General features: G+C 34.2%; 1 protein-coding gene across 2 annotated transcripts in view; it reads left to right on the top strand.

Moving 5' to 3' along the window:
* The window catches only part of mid2 (midline 2), a 208221-nt gene that overhangs the window by 50458 nt on the left and 149887 nt on the right, over positions 1 to 7876 (top strand). The window contains exon 2 of one of the 2 annotated variants that reach the window (XM_015384684.1): positions 769 to 827. The exons of the other annotated variant lie outside the window; for it this stretch is intronic. The gene's annotated coding sequence lies outside the window, so the exon portion shown is untranslated. The remainder of the gene's footprint in view (positions 1 to 768; positions 828 to 7876) is intronic. 2 annotated transcript variants of the gene reach the window in all.

Below are 7876 nucleotides of genomic sequence, written 5' to 3'. Positions count from 1 at the left end.
TTAAGCAGTGCATTATAATTAACTTCTATTGAAAATAAATAATTTTGGTCTCCATTATTCAGCTTTTTTTCGATCTAACTTAGAGAACATGCATGTAGATACAGTGATGTTTACAATGTCATCTGGGGCCACAACGGCTTTTTTAAATGAAAATTTTTGGAAAATTTAATTTTTGCTTCTTTTTCAATATTTCAAGAGTCATAAGTGGTTTTGTAGGTCATTTAGTCCCACAGTAGAAACATTGCAACGTTAAAAAGGACATTTAGAAAAAGAAGAGGCATATTCGACAAAATCATACTTTCTTTGGATTGAACCAAACTAAAATATAAGTCAGATTAGTTTTTGTTTTTTTTTCTTTTTGTAAATGTCTCATTATTGTTACTTACAGCAGCAACTCCCAGAAACATTTCAAGCCAAGAAACCATTTTAGGCTCAGTGTGTACAGTGTGTTTTGGAGAGGTAGAGAAAGTGTGCTCGCCCATTCAGCATGTGTATCTGTCACACTCAGTTGGTAGTTACTGCTCCTATCCACAGCCTACTGTGAAATTACCATTTGTTTTGGACTCAAACATGGGCTTTCATGCTAATCTGACTTGTTCTTTCATTGCATCCCTCCTCTTCTTTTCTTCCTCTTCCGGTTTATTTTTGTCCTTCATCTTATATTCACCTCACCTTTTTTTTTATAAGTACAGAATTTGTCACCATTCTTCCCCCATCTGTGATGACCTATCTTGATCTCCTGAGTTCTGTTTCTGTCTCCCTTTGCAGACGATCAGCGCCCATGGTGGTCCTACTCAGTGCTAACTAGGCTGCATTAAAGACCACAGGTACCCTCTACCCCCTCTCTGCTCTATTTTTAGCTACTCTCAAAGATCTCTCTCCTTGATTTTCAATCTCTAATCCAAACTCTAATCTTTCTTGCCAAACTCTTTCTTTCCAGCCAGCTATCTGAAGAGTGTAAGCCAATACATGTTTAGTAATTTATACCCCTTCATTTCTTTATTCCTTTTGTGATCTGTCTTAGTTTAAACATCTGCTGAAAAGTATCTCAAATTTGAATTTCAGTCAAACTGAAGATATTCATCAGTAAAGGAAAGAAAACTGCTCTAAAAGGCCAGAACATTCTATAAATATATACATAACTTTCTATTTAAATTGGTTTTAACCATTAGAAAACAAATTCAATAAAAGAACGTGCTGTTTCATAATAAACCCTGTGAGTATCCACTCACTGTCAGTGTCATTCTCTATAATTCAAATAGCAGTGCACTTTAGAATGTAAACTCATAATCAATCAGCATTAAATCTCATTTAAATAACTCAAGTGCATACATTATTCAGATAAATGTGAAGTAATTGAGTAAAAGAATCATTCATTGTGCTACAATACAAATTGATTAAATGCAGTACTACAGTTCAATAAAATATCCTTTCAATATTAAAGCTATGGCCTTTACTTTAGCTTATGAAGTTATTTTAATTAGCGTTTTTTTTTTTTAGGAAATAATTTGGACTGCACTTTGATAACTGCTAGCTGAGTTGGCATCTAGCACTGGGTAGCATTGCATGGGAAATGCAATGGCTAGCACCACAATTATTTAAAAAAAAAAATATATAGTTTTACCATCAAGGAAGGAATTGTCCAGATTTAGATAGAATAAGTATGAAAGTTTGAGGATTTCTTTAAACAACCAGAGCAGAAGCCGGATCAGTTATAAAGCACTATGTAGGATAAGGTGACCAGGGTTCTGAGACTAGATACATTTTCAAGCTCAGACATAAAAATGGATAAACTGAGATTAATATGAAATGGAAAAAAACTGGAATGGTTACAGTTTCATCTACTTCTACATGTTTTAGGAATTAAGAGCAATTGAAACAACTGAAATATGTCACTCTAACTGTTGCTTGGATTTCCTAAGAATATAATGAAAAAAGTCAGTTCTAGTAATAAACTACTGGGAGGGTCTTGATCGTCTTACTGTATGCTCTCCTTTTTTTCTTTTTCTGTGTCTCATCACTTCTTTCAGCCTTCCTCTATTCCTAAATAGATATAATTTAATCACAATTCCCCCCAAAAAGATTTAGAGCATATATTAGAATATGGACTATGCCATAATCAAACTTTTCACTTTATAAGTGAAACAGTTTTTTTGTTTCAGATAACACCTTTAAGTTTTTACTGTTTAGATGAGAAAATAGTTCTCATAGCATTATTGTAAAAGTGACATGGAAATAACAAAAACATTGAATGTCCTACTTCTAAGTAGTCTACAATGTATGTTTTTTGATTATATAAATATCTTGTTTATATGGGTGCACCCAATTTCATGACATCACTGTATCACCCCACTTCTGAAGGCTAAACAGATTTTTGACTTAGACTTTGGCTACAAAGAAATTGCTGCTGTCCTGTGCAGATTAGGTGCTAATCGAGTCGCTTCCTCTCAACTTGCCTCTCATCCCTGCTTCCGGATCTGAGAAAGTGGGAATTTATTTATAGTGCCAGCATATCCGGGTTAAGGCAGGTGCTTCCTGAAGGGGGCATTATTAGGTACATACTGTACTTTCCAACCAATCATTTTCACATCAGGAAAGGGGCAGCTTGTAAAGCCCCTCAATTCAGGACTATTAATCAGATATGCAAGAATCAAGCAAGTGCTTGATTTAGAAAAAGGAATAGAAATATAATATAGTTAGAAACTTTTTAAAAAGTTGATTTGAATTAAAGAGGCTGAACAGAAGAAATGCAGATTTATCCAGGTGATCCTCTTACCCTCCTCATTCTTCTCAGTTCATGCATTAACTGTCTCTTTCACAGTTTCTCTGTCACTGACTTCTTTTTTCTTAATGTGTCCAAACTGATAAGACAAACACAGCTAAGCCTAGAAGTCTATGTTTACAAATCTCTACAATAGATAGAAAATAATGCTGTACATACATTTAAGTTATATATTCTCAAGTCATTGTCTCTTTAATCAGTTTATTGCAGAAAATTACGTATTTCTTTAACTCTAACGATTATAAGACATTTATGTATGGAATTATCCGTGATAAGCCATCTGAATTTTTATTTTTTTTGTATTTTATTGAAGCAATGACTTACTGTAGGCTACTTTTCTTTAAGTTAACAGAGTATTATTGAATTGACTGGGTCCATCATATTTTTTTGTTAATCCAAATATGGTCATCCTAATTTACAATAGACTATATACTAACTGTACCTAATTTTCCAAAATTATCTTTTATGACATTTTATACGATTTACTAATGAGTTAATTTTCATCTTATGTCCTTTCCTGAAAGCAGCCCAGCCCAACGTAGTTACCCATTTACTGCGTCATCTATACCCATTGCCACCCTCACCACCAATCTCATCAGTATCACCTGGTCGACTTTTTGTCCTCACAAACCTTACCTTGATTTTTTAACATTTGGCGATGTTTGAACCAGAACCATAATATGACAGGGCAGGTGATGAAAAGCTTTCACTGCTCTTTTATCTCTCGTTTGTTAAAGACCATGCAATTTTCACTTTCAAACAGCTGCTTTAACAGCGGTTGTTATGAGCAAAGCACTCAATGTAAACTCTACACAGCTTCCATAATAATAGATCATAGGCAACATTTGTTCCTATCATTCATCAGATGATAAAGCCGCAGACATTTCTGGGGAGAGGTTTTGCCCGGGACATGATGTCTAAAATGGGATGTCTGGTCACATTAGCTTAGGATTTATACTAAAAGTTTACTTATGCCAAAAACTCAAAAATGGCGTAAAAAAAAACCTGATTTATAAAACCAAAAGCAGACAAAAAATCAATCAATTTTTATTTATAAATCCCAACTGTACCTTAAATTTTGCATCCAAGGCGTGTCCCTCTTTACACCCACATCCAACTATAAATGGTCCATGCAAAGTGCAGCTTTAAAGCCAATTTTTGTAATTAAGCCAGCAGACAAATGCCAACAGCAGGGAAGGGAGTGAAAAAAAAAAGCAGTTGAACCTAGACAGAAACAGATGTGCTGGTGAGTGAGGAGGAGAGTCAGGAAAAAATATGTTTGGTAGCCACAGTGGTTGGATGACAAAAGTATTATTAATGATAGCTTCAGAATCTGATATTTGGACAGATTTTATAAAGAACATCCAGACAGTGTTTGGCTTATCACTGGCTGTGATGTCTCAGAGTTATGGATAATTTCATTGAATTATTTTGTTCCTAAAAGTAACTTTAGAAAGAAAGCATATATTTAAAAAGAGGCTGATAAGAGGCTGTGGCAGTCACATGGGTTACATTTTCCATATATTAAAGCACAGTTTACCCCTAGATGACCTCTTTTGGCTAATAAACCTCAGAAGTAGCCATCTGATAGAGCTGTCTACATGTAATGGGCATTATTTTAACCAGTGCATGTTGAATTCCTGCTTTGTTTGGTAACCTCCTCAGGTCAGACTTTTTATTGTCTTAGCTGGGATGTGACCTTACCAAGGAGAAACTGATCAACAGTTCTACAGTCAACAGTTCTACGCTGACTCGATCCTCTTACACACAGTGGGTCACTAATGTACTTGAAATAAATGGAAATGGTTTTCTTATAATAGAAAATGAAAATAAAAAAAGATAATTAAAGCTCATAAAAATGATAAGTGTATAAAATTGGATAAAAGCAAGTCTGCATCATCTCTCCAGACTAGTATAATGATTTGACCTTAGTGGTGTCAGACAGTTACATGACTCAAAAGCTCCAGTAAAAATAAATCTTGATGAGATAGAATATGAAAAATGCAGCAAAATTAGACACAAAGGACTGTGCCTTGACTTTTAGTCTAAACTAATATTTAGACATAAATTTTGTTTCTGTGGGTTAAATGAAATTGAAATGATGTATTTATGTTTATCAAGAGTGTTAGATTAGGATATCTAATGACATCACCCATGAAAACTGGCTGGTAGCTTCATCCACAAAAACCTTCCTCTCCTCCCCTACTCAGCCTCGGGATCTCAGTGCATGATCTCATGGGGAAACCTAGAAGCAAATAACCTTCACAGCTTTGTGCTATAATCTTGAAATTGTTTTTTTTTGTCTTTTGGGGGGGGGGGGGCGAGCATGCTAATTGTATGTCTCAAATGCAATCTATGTTTCCATTAAAATTATTAGAGCACTAATTTATCAGCCACAATGACAGGATTTTTAAAAACAGTTTTGTAGTTTTATTACCAAAGCTCATGTGATGCCATAATTATTCTAAGGAGACCCTTGCAGCACATCATCATTTATACATTAGCCTGATATTGTCTTTGAGGGTCTTTTGTCTAATTAAATAATTGACAGATACTTCAAAAAAAGCATTTCCCTTCCATGGACTGGAAGGTTCTGTCCAACTTGGTTTAAACCTGGTTAATGGAACAACTTGAACATTTTGAACCTTTTGGGGAAAACCGAGTAGCAGTATATTTTTGTAAGAACCATAGATTTACAATCAGGGGCTTGGTTGTTTCTTCTATAAACTAAAATGTGACATAACCAACATTGGGTCATGTGAGCCCGGTTGCTTGAACATGTAAGCAGTTCAACTGCAGCATGCTGTATGGCTTGAGGCCTGTGAGGGATGATTTATGCAAAACAATAAACAATGTCATGCAATAAATTAGAGGCATTGACCTGAATCCATGAATAATCCTTTCCAGTTCATCTAAAAAGAAATTCTAGTGCAGAAATTTCTGCAGCAGTTCCACATATGTGAAAAAACAAAACTATAGACTTACTGTTAAATATGTCAAAACAATTATTTAACCTTGGCATATGATAAATGCTGTTTTATCATTAAATGTACATTGCATTCATATTTTCTCATTTTTTTAGGAATTGATGAAAAAAATTGTTAGAGAAAATAACTAGATTATTATGAAAATGAAAACTTTTCATAAACGTAACAGCGAAATAAACTATTGAGTAGTGCAGAATAAATGTATTAATTTTAATGTTCATTACAAAATTTTAATGGAATTTACCTGAAATGAATATTTGAGGTAATTTTGCACCAATATGATTCTGATTCATGTGGACCAAAAAAAAAAGCAATCTGAGGGGGAACATTGGTTGGTGGCAACTTAAGGAAACAAGAACTCTCTTTTAATTTCTTGAAAGTTATTGATTTTTTATTTTTTTTTTACTTTGAAAAATATTTTCAATGAAATAGAAAAAAATAAATAAAATTGAATGAACCATATAAAAAGTGCTTAGGGAAATCTCAGCGGGTTATCGGGATTTTAAGATTATCCAATATAACCCTGAATTATACTCTAATAGAGTAGCACTGGTTAGCATAAATAAATCTCAAAATTGAACCTATTTCTCTATATTTGACACCCAGTGCAATAACTACACATATAAATATAAATATCCAACTATATAAATACCCATGTAAACATGCTGACCCTGTACCCTGTATAATAATCCTGCTATTAAAAAAAAGGTGTCGTATTTGGATGCACTATATATATATATTCTATACATCCCAAGCAGCTTTTTATTCCTTTGGTACCTTCTTCTTTTCCTTTGGCTATTTGAGTTGATATAAGGAGTACATTTCTCCACTGTGAGATCAATAAAGTCAATCAATTGGCAAGAATTAGTTCTTATCCTTATGGATGGTTTCATCAGATGAGATTTAGGTTAAAACACTTGATAACTTCACACTTCCCATTTTCTCCCATTTAGTCCAGACAGTTGAAAGTGCAAGCTGCAACTGAAGTAAACAGCATTATGTCAGCCTTAGCTGCACGGTATGACTCAGTAATAATCCTTGTCTGAGTCCCTAGATGTGGCATTTAGGACTAAGGACAGACCTGCCTGGTAGCGCTCCTGCTTGAATTGCCTCATGCAGGGCCAGGTAGACAGCTCTGGGACAATCCATTTGTCAAACTAACAGTCCTTCACGGCTATAGACAGCAGCATTCAATGGAGCACTTTTGAGTTATTATGTGCCTTACAGAAAGAACGTGCAGAATTTCTTAAAAAGAGGTATTGGGGAAATCATATTGCCATAAATTCACCAATGTATACACACAATATCTGTTTTATTGTCACACATGACTTTAGTCACTTCAGTAGACTCACCTCCAGTATTTCACCTCTCATAAAGGCTTTAATCTGTAGCAGAGGTAAGAGTTTAAGCACTGCCATGCTGAGATATGAAGTGTAATGATATGAAGAAAGAAAAGAAATACCTAGAGTAGAAATTCTTCCAACTAGCAGCAACACATTAACAGTGAGCAGTATTTTTTTATGGGCTGTATTTGCACACAATGTATGACTAAATGTATTTCAGAAAATCTTAAGAAGGCAAAGCGGTAACATCTAACCCAGGAAGTAGTTCATTCAATAAGCCTAAGATAATACAGTGCCTATGCTTAGGGCCACCACTTTGTTCTTACTGCTACTTTTTATTGAACTTTTTCTCCTTAAGGTGGATTATAATCTAGGCTTTACTTTTACTTTATTTTCACCATGCTCTTTTTTGCCTCTCTGGGCCTCCTCTTTATGTTTTCTTTAATCCTTTATCCTCTGTCATTATACTATGAGGAAAAAAAACATACTTCAATGATTTGAGTGGTCGTGAAACCTGTTTGCTTGTGACAAATAGGCAAAAAGTGAATGATATTCCATTCATTCAAAGTTTAACACCAGCAGAGAAAGTACTCAAAGCTTCCACATTTTTTCTATATTTCATAAGAATTGGTTTTGATTTGTTAATTTATTTAGCACATTGCTTTAATTCCAAGTTTTGTATTCAGTTATTTTTATTAAACCATGATTAGATATAATATTAAGGGAGTTTTCGGCCTTTCAATACAGATTTAGGTTGTTTTAAT

The sequence above is a fragment of the Cyprinodon variegatus genome, unplaced genomic scaffold (assembly GCF_000732505.1).
Source record: "Cyprinodon variegatus isolate N-32 unplaced genomic scaffold, C_variegatus-1.0 Scaffold319, whole genome shotgun sequence".
In the NCBI taxonomy this organism is placed as follows: domain Eukaryota; kingdom Metazoa; phylum Chordata; class Actinopteri; order Cyprinodontiformes; family Cyprinodontidae; genus Cyprinodon; species Cyprinodon variegatus.
Note: the sequence above shows the minus strand (reverse complement) of the source record. Positions and strands in the feature narration are given on the sequence as shown.